Below are 9,600 nucleotides of genomic sequence, written 5' to 3' on the forward strand. Positions count from 1 at the left end.
TCCCTGGCCCTTCTTAATAGCTGCCACCTAATTGATTCCTGCAAGAGGGAAAATAGAAAAAAAAAATTAACAAGGAGATGAAGTGCAGATAGGCTACAGATAATTCAATGTTTGGGTAAAGAGGGCCTCATACCTAAGTTCTAGGAAGGTGTTGCACAGTCTTGGTTTAATGTGCATCAGACTGAAAGGGACTATGCATGTAAGGACACCTCAAAAACATATTGTGTGGCAACAGCACTGAAATAAACTTTGCAATGGCTTACCGGAGGTTGTGTGCGGTCACTGCTGTGATTTTCCATGCTGGAAATAAAAAGAAGCAAGAATGCACATTACATTGACAGTAACTTTTTATTTTATGTAAACATGTACATTTCCTCTATTTATGGGTACCATTTAGTCCCAGATCTGCCATTTTGAGGACCCACAGGTGTTTCTGATGAATTGATTGCATTGTCTTTGAAGTCTATGAAGTAGAGCCAATCAGACAAATGAAACAGCTTGCTTCGTTTGCTGCGGTCCGAACCCGAGTGCGCTAGTTCCCGGCGCCCCCCGCAGCGTTGGTCTGGTTTCACACTCAATTAGTTATATCGAACCCAGGTGCGTTTGCCCCTGCCACTCATGGTTGTCGTGTGTGAGGAAACAATGATATTGACAGTGATACGCATGCGCGGGATACTATACTTCCTGAACAAGCGCGCACCCGAGTCCGTGTTGCTTGCACATTAACGCGAACTGCGCCACGGTTCGGGAGCAACCGAGCTCAGACCACCTCCTCCAGGTAGTCTCGGGTTCGGTACTCTAGTGCGCACCCGGGTCCGATGACAGCGTTCACATTAGCGATTTTTCATGCGAACCGTGCCCAGGTCCGCACTAAACTGCAAGTGTGAAAGCGCCCTTAGAGACAATGATGGTTGGACCTCAGTTCAGGGGAACGCAAGGAGGATCCTGGGGTATGCACCCCCGGCTGGAAATTTGTACATGTTTAAGTCAAATGCATCATTCTGGTGCACTCCGAGAGCAACATTAAGAGGTTAAATTTATGCTGCTATATTTATAGCATATATTTCACATATGCATAGCCTTCATGTCAACTTATCTGTATTTCCTCCATTTAAATTGCATAGCCTAAGGCAAAGATTTTAGAGCGTTTAGTGCTCTATAACCTACCTATAGTGAGAGATACAGATGCTAAACACATTAATAACAATCATTTTAGGTTATAGTTCAGTTATATGCAGGAAATGTATCATATTGACCTTAAAACAAAATAGTTTATTCTGAGTCCATGGAGTAAAACTGTACAGGAGGTTGTATATGATGAACTAGGGCTGGGCGATATATCGGATGACATTGTTATGTGCATCTCGTCAGAAAAGCTGGTTCCTTGATTAGTAGTAAATCGCCATCACCTGCTTTCAGATGGAGCGGCATTTACTACACAGAGCCGTAGTTCACTGACAAGCTGAGCCATATCGCATTAATGATCGCAGGCAATTCGGCCGTGATAATGAACGGGAAATTGCCCCGGTTGTCAGTGAACTACGAAACTAGTGAAAACTTCACTTACAGTGAAACTATCTAAATCAAAACATTCATTTGGCATTTGATTTAAAAATAGTATAAACCAGGTGAGTTTGCAAGTTTACCTAACATGATGGCTAATTAGCAATTAGCTTTTGTAACCGCATTAGGTATTGAACATTAGCTCAAATGATCTATAGGGAATTTTAATAATCAATCAGGGATATGATTAATATATATAATCGCATATTACAGTTACATTAAATTATCGAAGTTGAAAATAGATTGATCGTATATATATGAATGATTACCACAACGGGTTATGGTTCGTCATTAACATATCAATAGTCTTATTTCAGATCGAGTTTATGAGATAACTTTAATGGAATTAATTTAGTTATCAAACAATCTGTTTGTCCAGCAAACAGCCGTAAGATTAACTGATCAACTTCTCAATAAAGTTATCACTTCTCATAATTTCAGGAAACTAGTTTTTGGCCATGGAAACTATTCTCCTGTCCTTATAAAATTTAGGTTACTGAAATAGTAACAAATCGTAAAGCTTTGTAGCTAGGATCAAACATTTCATTGACTTCGTAATGTGAGCATTTAGACAGAGGCAATCAAGGATATATTGGATTTTAATAATTGAATTAATAATACATCGAACTCAGGAATGCATGTATATACAACATAAACAAACACACGAAAACCTTACCAAACAAACACGAAAGAGGATGAGAGAGGAAGAGAAAATGAGAGAAAGAGTGAGAGAGGAATGAACGAGAGAAAGTGAAAACAAAGTGTCAGGATGACACAGTATGGCAAAAATCACAGACAAGGTAACCTTTGAGAGAGACAACAAGAAATCAAAACACCTTAAGCAGGGACAGACAACCTTAAACGAATTAAAAGCTCGATTATACTTGCATATAGTCTGTTGTGTTGCTGAAGCAAGAAGGCACGTGTATGGGCCTTTTGGAGCTAGGCGTGCTCTCTCGTGTCTTCCGGGCGAGCGTGGTCGCGGGAGGTTCAAGGAGTCTCTTTAAAGTTAAAGTTGCCGATTACGTTCGCTTCACTGAACGTAAGAAAAGTCCGAAGATGAAAATAAAGACAAAGAAAGAAAAGAAAAGAAAAGAAAAGTCGGGAGTGACGCGGAGGTGCGCGTCCGAAGTTGGTGTTTTCCCGAAGTTTGCCTGAAGAGAGTGAGAAACGGGTAAGTTCCGTCTTTTGAGGGAATCCCATCCACGGCCCTTTTTGCGGGGAGGGCAAATCATCTCCCGAGGTTTTCGAGCGAGGTTTGCCGTTCGGCTCCAGAAATATGAAATGTGTAAAACAATGCACGTTACTGCATTCTGCTATCGGAATTCGACTCCGTTAGATTGAGAGAATTACAGAGATATCAAACACGTCATATGAATTTTATAGGAATACATAAAAGTTACATAAGATATGCATATTATAAGCATTTAAAGTTTGATTACACACGATAAAATTGTAGATACTTCCAGTATGACATGTGAAGACATTGTCAGAGGATTTGTGAATTTTAATAGGTTTTGTGGACCCACAAGCCCACTTCCTGATACATATTCACGTACACACAGGCAGAGGAATCCGAGGCGCAGAGGACGGAAGGGACGCAAGAATGCTCATATATGGGAAACGACAGTGTCACCAAAAACCCCCTCAGTGACTATAGAAGGTTAATGTTGCAAGACCCTGTCATGAGACTTAGTTCCTCTGGAAAAACCCAAGCTACTGCATTGGAACAATGTAACCAGGTTCCATATAAATATAACTGCTTTCTGACTGTTGAGGGCTGTATTTTTTGATCTTGATATCGACTGCATCCCTAGAGAGAAATTAAAATCTCTTCTAGTTGAAATTCTAGCTAAATTGCTTTTGGTTTGAACTGCTCTGCTGTATTACTGCAACTTGAAAACTCTCGGATGAGAACAAGTTCATATTTACTCCTAACTGCTTGAACTGCTTACAAGGTAATTAGTCTTTGTAATATTCACTCATACAGGACTGCCCTGTTGAGATTGAATAAGCTGAAGTTTTATACTCTGTAACTTTTTCTTTTGATTTGCTACAAGTATTGATTTTTGTATAACCAGTGTTTTAATCTTTTGTATAAATAAATTTTTATTTCTAAAGACAATCACTGTTAAGTTTTACTTCAGCTGATAAGACAGTTCTAAAAGCAATAGACAGAGCAAATCCTTTAATTCCTTCTTACCACTGAAGATAACAAGGTTCCAAGAGCGATTCTGCTGGAAGGTGAGCATGAGTTTGATTCATATGTTTAGTTTAGAAATGTTTATTATTGTTTACCTGGGAGTGTAGGGACTACACTTAGACTGACTGGTATAAATAACAAGCTATTGAGGGAATAGTACCAATTCTGACCTGACAGCAAAAGGCCTCCTTGACACAGTGATACTTGGGGCTAATCAGGAAAGTGAGTGTAATACCAGAACTCACCACAACATCTAAGCACAACAAGGAATACATTTAACCCTCTGGGGTCTGAGCTGTTTTCTGGGCCCTGGAGGTGTTCTGACATGCTCTGACATTTGTGCTTATTTCTGTTACTTGTGACATTTTCATGGCTAAAGTCTGATTACACTGTATTCAGCACAAACTCTGCTACAATAATATATCAGCAGCAAGTATATAAAAGTTTGTAGTTTTGAGATAATAACATTTATGCGTGGTTTGTGAAAAAACAAAAAACAATTGTCACTGAAATAAGCTCATGAAACCCATACTGATTATTTCTTCATAAGACTTTTGAAAATTGTATGACGTAGCCTAGAATATTTGCTTCAAAACTATGTGAAAATCACCCTGACTGCTCATTCAGAGAAGACAATATATTGATTTAAAAATTTTACGACGTGTTTTGTGTGAAAAAGCCTTATGCGGGAGCTCATTAATATGTAAGCTTTTCTCACCTGAGAAAGACAAAGAACCTCCCCTAACGGCCCTATTAGGAGCTATCAGGCCCTATCATTCTGAGCAACCTTGCACAAAGAATGAGGAGATTTAAAAAAGAATGGCTTTTTGATTGTTTTTAATTTATTTACAACACAACATAATCCAAAGATACACAAATGACAAAAAAAACCACATTATTTAACACACTGAACTAAAGACAGAGACTTGAACTGTCACACACCTTTGTGCCATTCCTGAAACATAGTACATACCTTTCATTTCCATGGTGTTTGATTTTTCACTTTAGCATGTTCATGTATGGAGACTTATGTGAATGTTGAAGTCAGCAGGACTTATTCAGTGGCATCTTGTTCCTCTAAAAACAACAACAACAAAACAGCTGTGAACATGCTGATATCAAGAGAAACTAGGGCTGCACAATTTGGGGAATACATTTTAGATTTTTCAGGTTAAAATAGCTTTTTAAAATGTACAGAATACACACACACACACACACACACATATATATATATATATATATTAGCCTACTTTTACCATGCTGTGTTTTATTATAGAATATAAAAACATCCTCGTGTCGAACATGTATACAAGCACTGAAAGGTTGCCTACCAGTTCACATTTCTGTCTATATATAGGCCGACATGTAGGCTACATATATGACATTAGGCTTAGTTCATGTTTTTACTCCAAACTCATTTCATAACATACATTTTAATCTGGCACGACCAGTTTAACATGTCTTACCTTAAAAATCTTCTCATCTTCAAATCGCGTTCTTCTGAGGTAAATCCGAGGTAAATTCAAGGTAAACAGCACAGCACAGCACAGCTTACATTCGTCCAAACTCGATGAAAGCAGAGAGGAGTAAGTTACGAAGTCTCTGCTTCTTTGTTTTGAGGTGATGAGGGCGTTTACAGGTCTGCGTTTCTCCGCATGGATCATTTGCATGTCAATCGCTCGTGCGCGCGTGGGTGTGGTCACATTATAGTTAATTAGGACGCGTTTGAGAAACTGTACATGCCGCTGCTTTCGTATGGATTACTTAAAAATATAATATTTGTTTTTTATATAATTTACATACTTTAAAAATAGAGATTCCAAGCGTTTTATAGACATGCGTTTTACGTCTGTGTGACAAACATTCGCTGAGTAACAGGTCATTTTCTGTCGCGTTTCAGAATGAGTTTCACATTGAGAGAGACGGCAGAACGCGCATCATGTTTATTTTCTTTGTTTTACGGAAAACACAACATTTTGTTTTTATTATGAGTGTACACAAATAAAAGAAGACATTTAACAGCTTTGAATGATGTACAACACAAGTATGTAAAATCAAAATCAACAGAGTATTTTGCACTGATAAAAAAAAAAACGAGCAGATCACGCCGGCGTGATTGCCGACCTCAGGGGGTTAAAGGAGAAATCCGGTCAATTTTAACATTGAGCTCATTTTTTTGTACATTTGGAGTGCTGTCAATACAGAGAACAACGACAAAAATCGGTGTTGCCTACACCGAGTTATTCTATTTTTAAAATTTGCACCCTGTTGACTGCAATGGTGCAAGTTTTAAACCTGCTTTTAGCCTCTTAACATCCTTGATGTGTCATTACAAGTGCACAGAAAATGTGAGTGATTCCTTCAGAGTGAACATGAGTGAATCTGACTGCAGTAGATGTGAAAGAAATGTATAAAAATTATGTTATTTAAGCCAGCGCAAATACCTGTGTTTACATCCTGTTTTCGGGTGAAGTCCAAAGTAGTCGATTGCCGAGTTCACGCGCATAGGTTTAGTACCTATGATCACGCGCGTGAACTCGGCAATGTTCTGAGGATGTACCATGAAGGTAGCTGAACAAACTCGGGGTTACAGGATTAGTTTTGAGTTGACAAAACCAAACCGATGCAATCAGGCTTTATTGGTACCATGATGCAGCTCATCAACTTTCTCTGTCAACTCAGGCTTTGATCCTCAAGCTATGATTACTCCACGCGTGCGTGCACATAAAAGAGTGACGTCGACACTGAACAACCAATCGCGGGTAGAGCGAGAGCGATATATTTTTCCGCGGAGGAGCAAGAGATAATCATTCATAATTACGCTGAATTTAAATATGCATTTCAAGCTCGAAACAATACGGTCTCTGCGGCCAAAGCAAGAGAAGACTGTTGGAGAAAGATTGCTGATTGTTAATGCGTAAGTTAAACAAATACGTTCTATATATGTAAAATTATGTATATATGTGTAGCCTATGTGTAATATAGCCTATAGCCTATTTTTATAATATATAAAAAATGTGCATGTATGTACTAAGAAAGATTAATATTCATTGATTTTTAGATTTTTAGATGCAACCCCAACTCCAAATGTTCTTGGCAGCAGATAAAGACAAAATATAAAAATATAATTCAAAGTGGTGAGTATTTACCACAACCTTTTATTACTTTTGTGAACATTTGATCACAAACATTTGTTTGCAGCAAACAGAAATAAAGAGTTAAATTCAGAAAACCAGAATACACTGGCGGAGGAGTTGGCTCTGAGTAGGCAATAAGGGACGGCCGATTATGGATGGGATTACAGGTGCTGTACAATCTGACCCTGGTGCTGGCTCCTCTAAGCAAGTAACACTGGGTACGTGTGTGCAATACATTACTACTTTTTTAAGTTTTAAATATGGCTGACTGTATGTTCTGCAGTAGAGGGAAATAAAGTGTCCCTGTTGAAGCCAGCACACATACACACACACAGTCTCCCACACAGAGGTCAGTATGCAGCAGACAGAACACCAAACATAACCTGCTTTATAACAGTTATGCTTTACATTGGCCTATTTTTATTTATTAGGGTGGAGGAAATTAAGACACTCTGTCTGTGTGTTCTGAGACAGTTGCTGATGTGAATGCACTGGGCTTTTTATTATGGCAAACATTTGAATGTGTGGCATAAAAAAGAGACTGGCCCTTACACATCTCTATTATTGTAGGATTTTTCACAACCTGCCCCAGAAACTGAGGCCTCTACCTCAATGGGCTTCAGAAGAAATGTGTAAGGATTTAAAACCCTTGACATAAATTACAGTCAGTCCTGTGTTTGTAGGAAGTCAAGGAACTTTTTGTGATTTTGATGAGCCTCCAGAAAACTTGTAATGATAATATTTGTGGTGGAATTATATTTCAGGTGGAAACAGACTCAGTCAGGGCCCTGTACAAAAGGAGTCTTGAACTAGACTGCACACTAAAGGAGCTGGACTGTGAGCTGAGGAGGCTCCAAACAAAATCAAACAGCTGGATAAAACTGATCTCAGTATGTATATAGTTATATAGTATATATAGTATAACTTATTTAACCAAGTAACACTTTAGTATGAATATTTATTAATGCAACTTTCTCTTGCTCTCTTTCTCCCTCCCATCCCACAAAACCAATAAAACAGTTTGAGACATATCTGCAGTTTCAATGTGCTTTTATTAAGTGTAATATTGTATGGTGATTGCATCTACATCTGCACCAGCTGGGTGGTCAAGTGTGATCGGGTCAGTTTCATCGGGGAGAAGCTGGTTTTGTGGTGTTTCTCGCTCCTTTCTACTGGTGGCTATATTGTGCAGAATGGCACATGCAGCCACTATCTGTGATGCCCGCTCTGGTGACTCTGAAGCGCCAAACACAGTTGAAATGTGCCTTTAGGATGCCAAAGGTCATCTCTATCTTCACTCTGGTTTTACTGAGGGCCACATTGAAGCGGTGCTGTGGCCCTGTCTGAGGGTCATGATTACTGTGTAGGTTTTTCTATCTCAGTTCAAATTAACAGTGTTTTGTATTGTACCAAATTTAACTTGCTTTGCTCAAAGTGCTGACACAACACAGACTCATGGAAAATTTGTGAGACAAGCACTGGAGCCAGGCCATTTGGCATCCAAACTTGATCATATGTTCATGACCACAAGTCGTCTGCAGATGAAATGTTGAGTAGATCATTGTTATATCTGTTAAAGTTACTATTAATTTAAAGATTCATCTCACAGAAAATAATCATCTCACATATTCACATCATCTCTGCCTGAACACTATGGCTGTGATAGGACTTCCTATTAACATAATCTGCCTCATGTTCCCTAGAACAGTGGAGATTGGAGCAATAGACTGCATACATGTTGCAATGACTTGGGAATCCTATCATAAGATTAACAGAAGAATAATAAAAAAGATTCAAAATAATTCTTAACATGTATTATATTGTATAGTACATTTGTGAAATTTGCTTAAAAAAAAAAAAAAAAAAAATTTGTTCATGTGATGTCACCCTATCAATATATCTTACCGGCAATTTTATAAAAGCCCCCTTTTATGGACATGGTCGATAAATGTCCGGGGAACACTATTAATGAAACTATACATGTACTCCTGCAGAGCGAGGACCACCTTGCGAATGGTTCGACAAACATATGTTTTCCCCCAGCTTCTGTGCGTCACCCACAGTGCAAGAATGTACCACTTGCAAAAAAAAAAAAAAAACGCAACGCAATACCATGCGGTACAGTAAGTGCATAAATTCGACGTGTTAAATTCTTTATGTGCGGCTCAAGAAGTTCGCAAAGATAAGAAATTCCTTCCGCGGAAAATCTGTATCTTTCATACAAGTAACTATCAGTTAAGGCAAGGGGATTTTGTCTGGCTAAAAACTCTTTCTCTACGAAGTGCTCGTCAAACAATTTGCGCTGAGATGTCCACCGGATTTGGAAGAAAAGGTGAAGTCATTGCAACAGACACTTGGAATAAGTTACGTCACCTATATGTTTCTTTGCTCTCAGCTGATTGGTCAAACTTCAGTCTGAGATCTTGAATCCAGAACATAACCTGCCCCGGAGCAGGTTAGCCGTGCAGCTTAAGATACCATGGCAACGAACACCGATTAAAGCCGAGCTACTTTCATAGTACCTAAAACCCAGGGTTGACGGAAACTAAGCTGAAACATAGCTGGCTAGCCACCTAATCCGGCTTCATGGTATAGGCCCCTGTTGCATTCCGTGGTGCGCGTACCACGTGAGGGGTTGGGGGTTTAATTTGAAAATGGCAATCTCAGAGACAAAAGTAATTTTGTATGCAAATTCAC

At 38.9% G+C, this 9,600-nt stretch overlaps 1 long non-coding RNA gene across 1 annotated transcript; it reads left to right on the forward strand.

Annotated features, from left to right (window-relative positions):
• The first annotated feature begins 6,841 nt into the window (after positions 1–6,841).
• On the forward strand, positions 6,842–7,712 carry LOC307157454. The gene is made up of 4 exons (XR_013820990.1): positions 6,842–6,903; positions 6,968–7,121; positions 7,474–7,535; positions 7,668–7,712. It is a non-coding gene; the product is annotated as an uncharacterized lncRNA (long non-coding RNA).
• Positions 7,713–9,600: the final 1,888 nt, after the last annotated feature.

Source organism: Squalius cephalus (genome assembly GCF_949319135.1).
Source record: "Squalius cephalus genome assembly, chromosome: 4".
NCBI classification, from domain to species: domain Eukaryota; kingdom Metazoa; phylum Chordata; class Actinopteri; order Cypriniformes; family Leuciscidae; genus Squalius; species Squalius cephalus.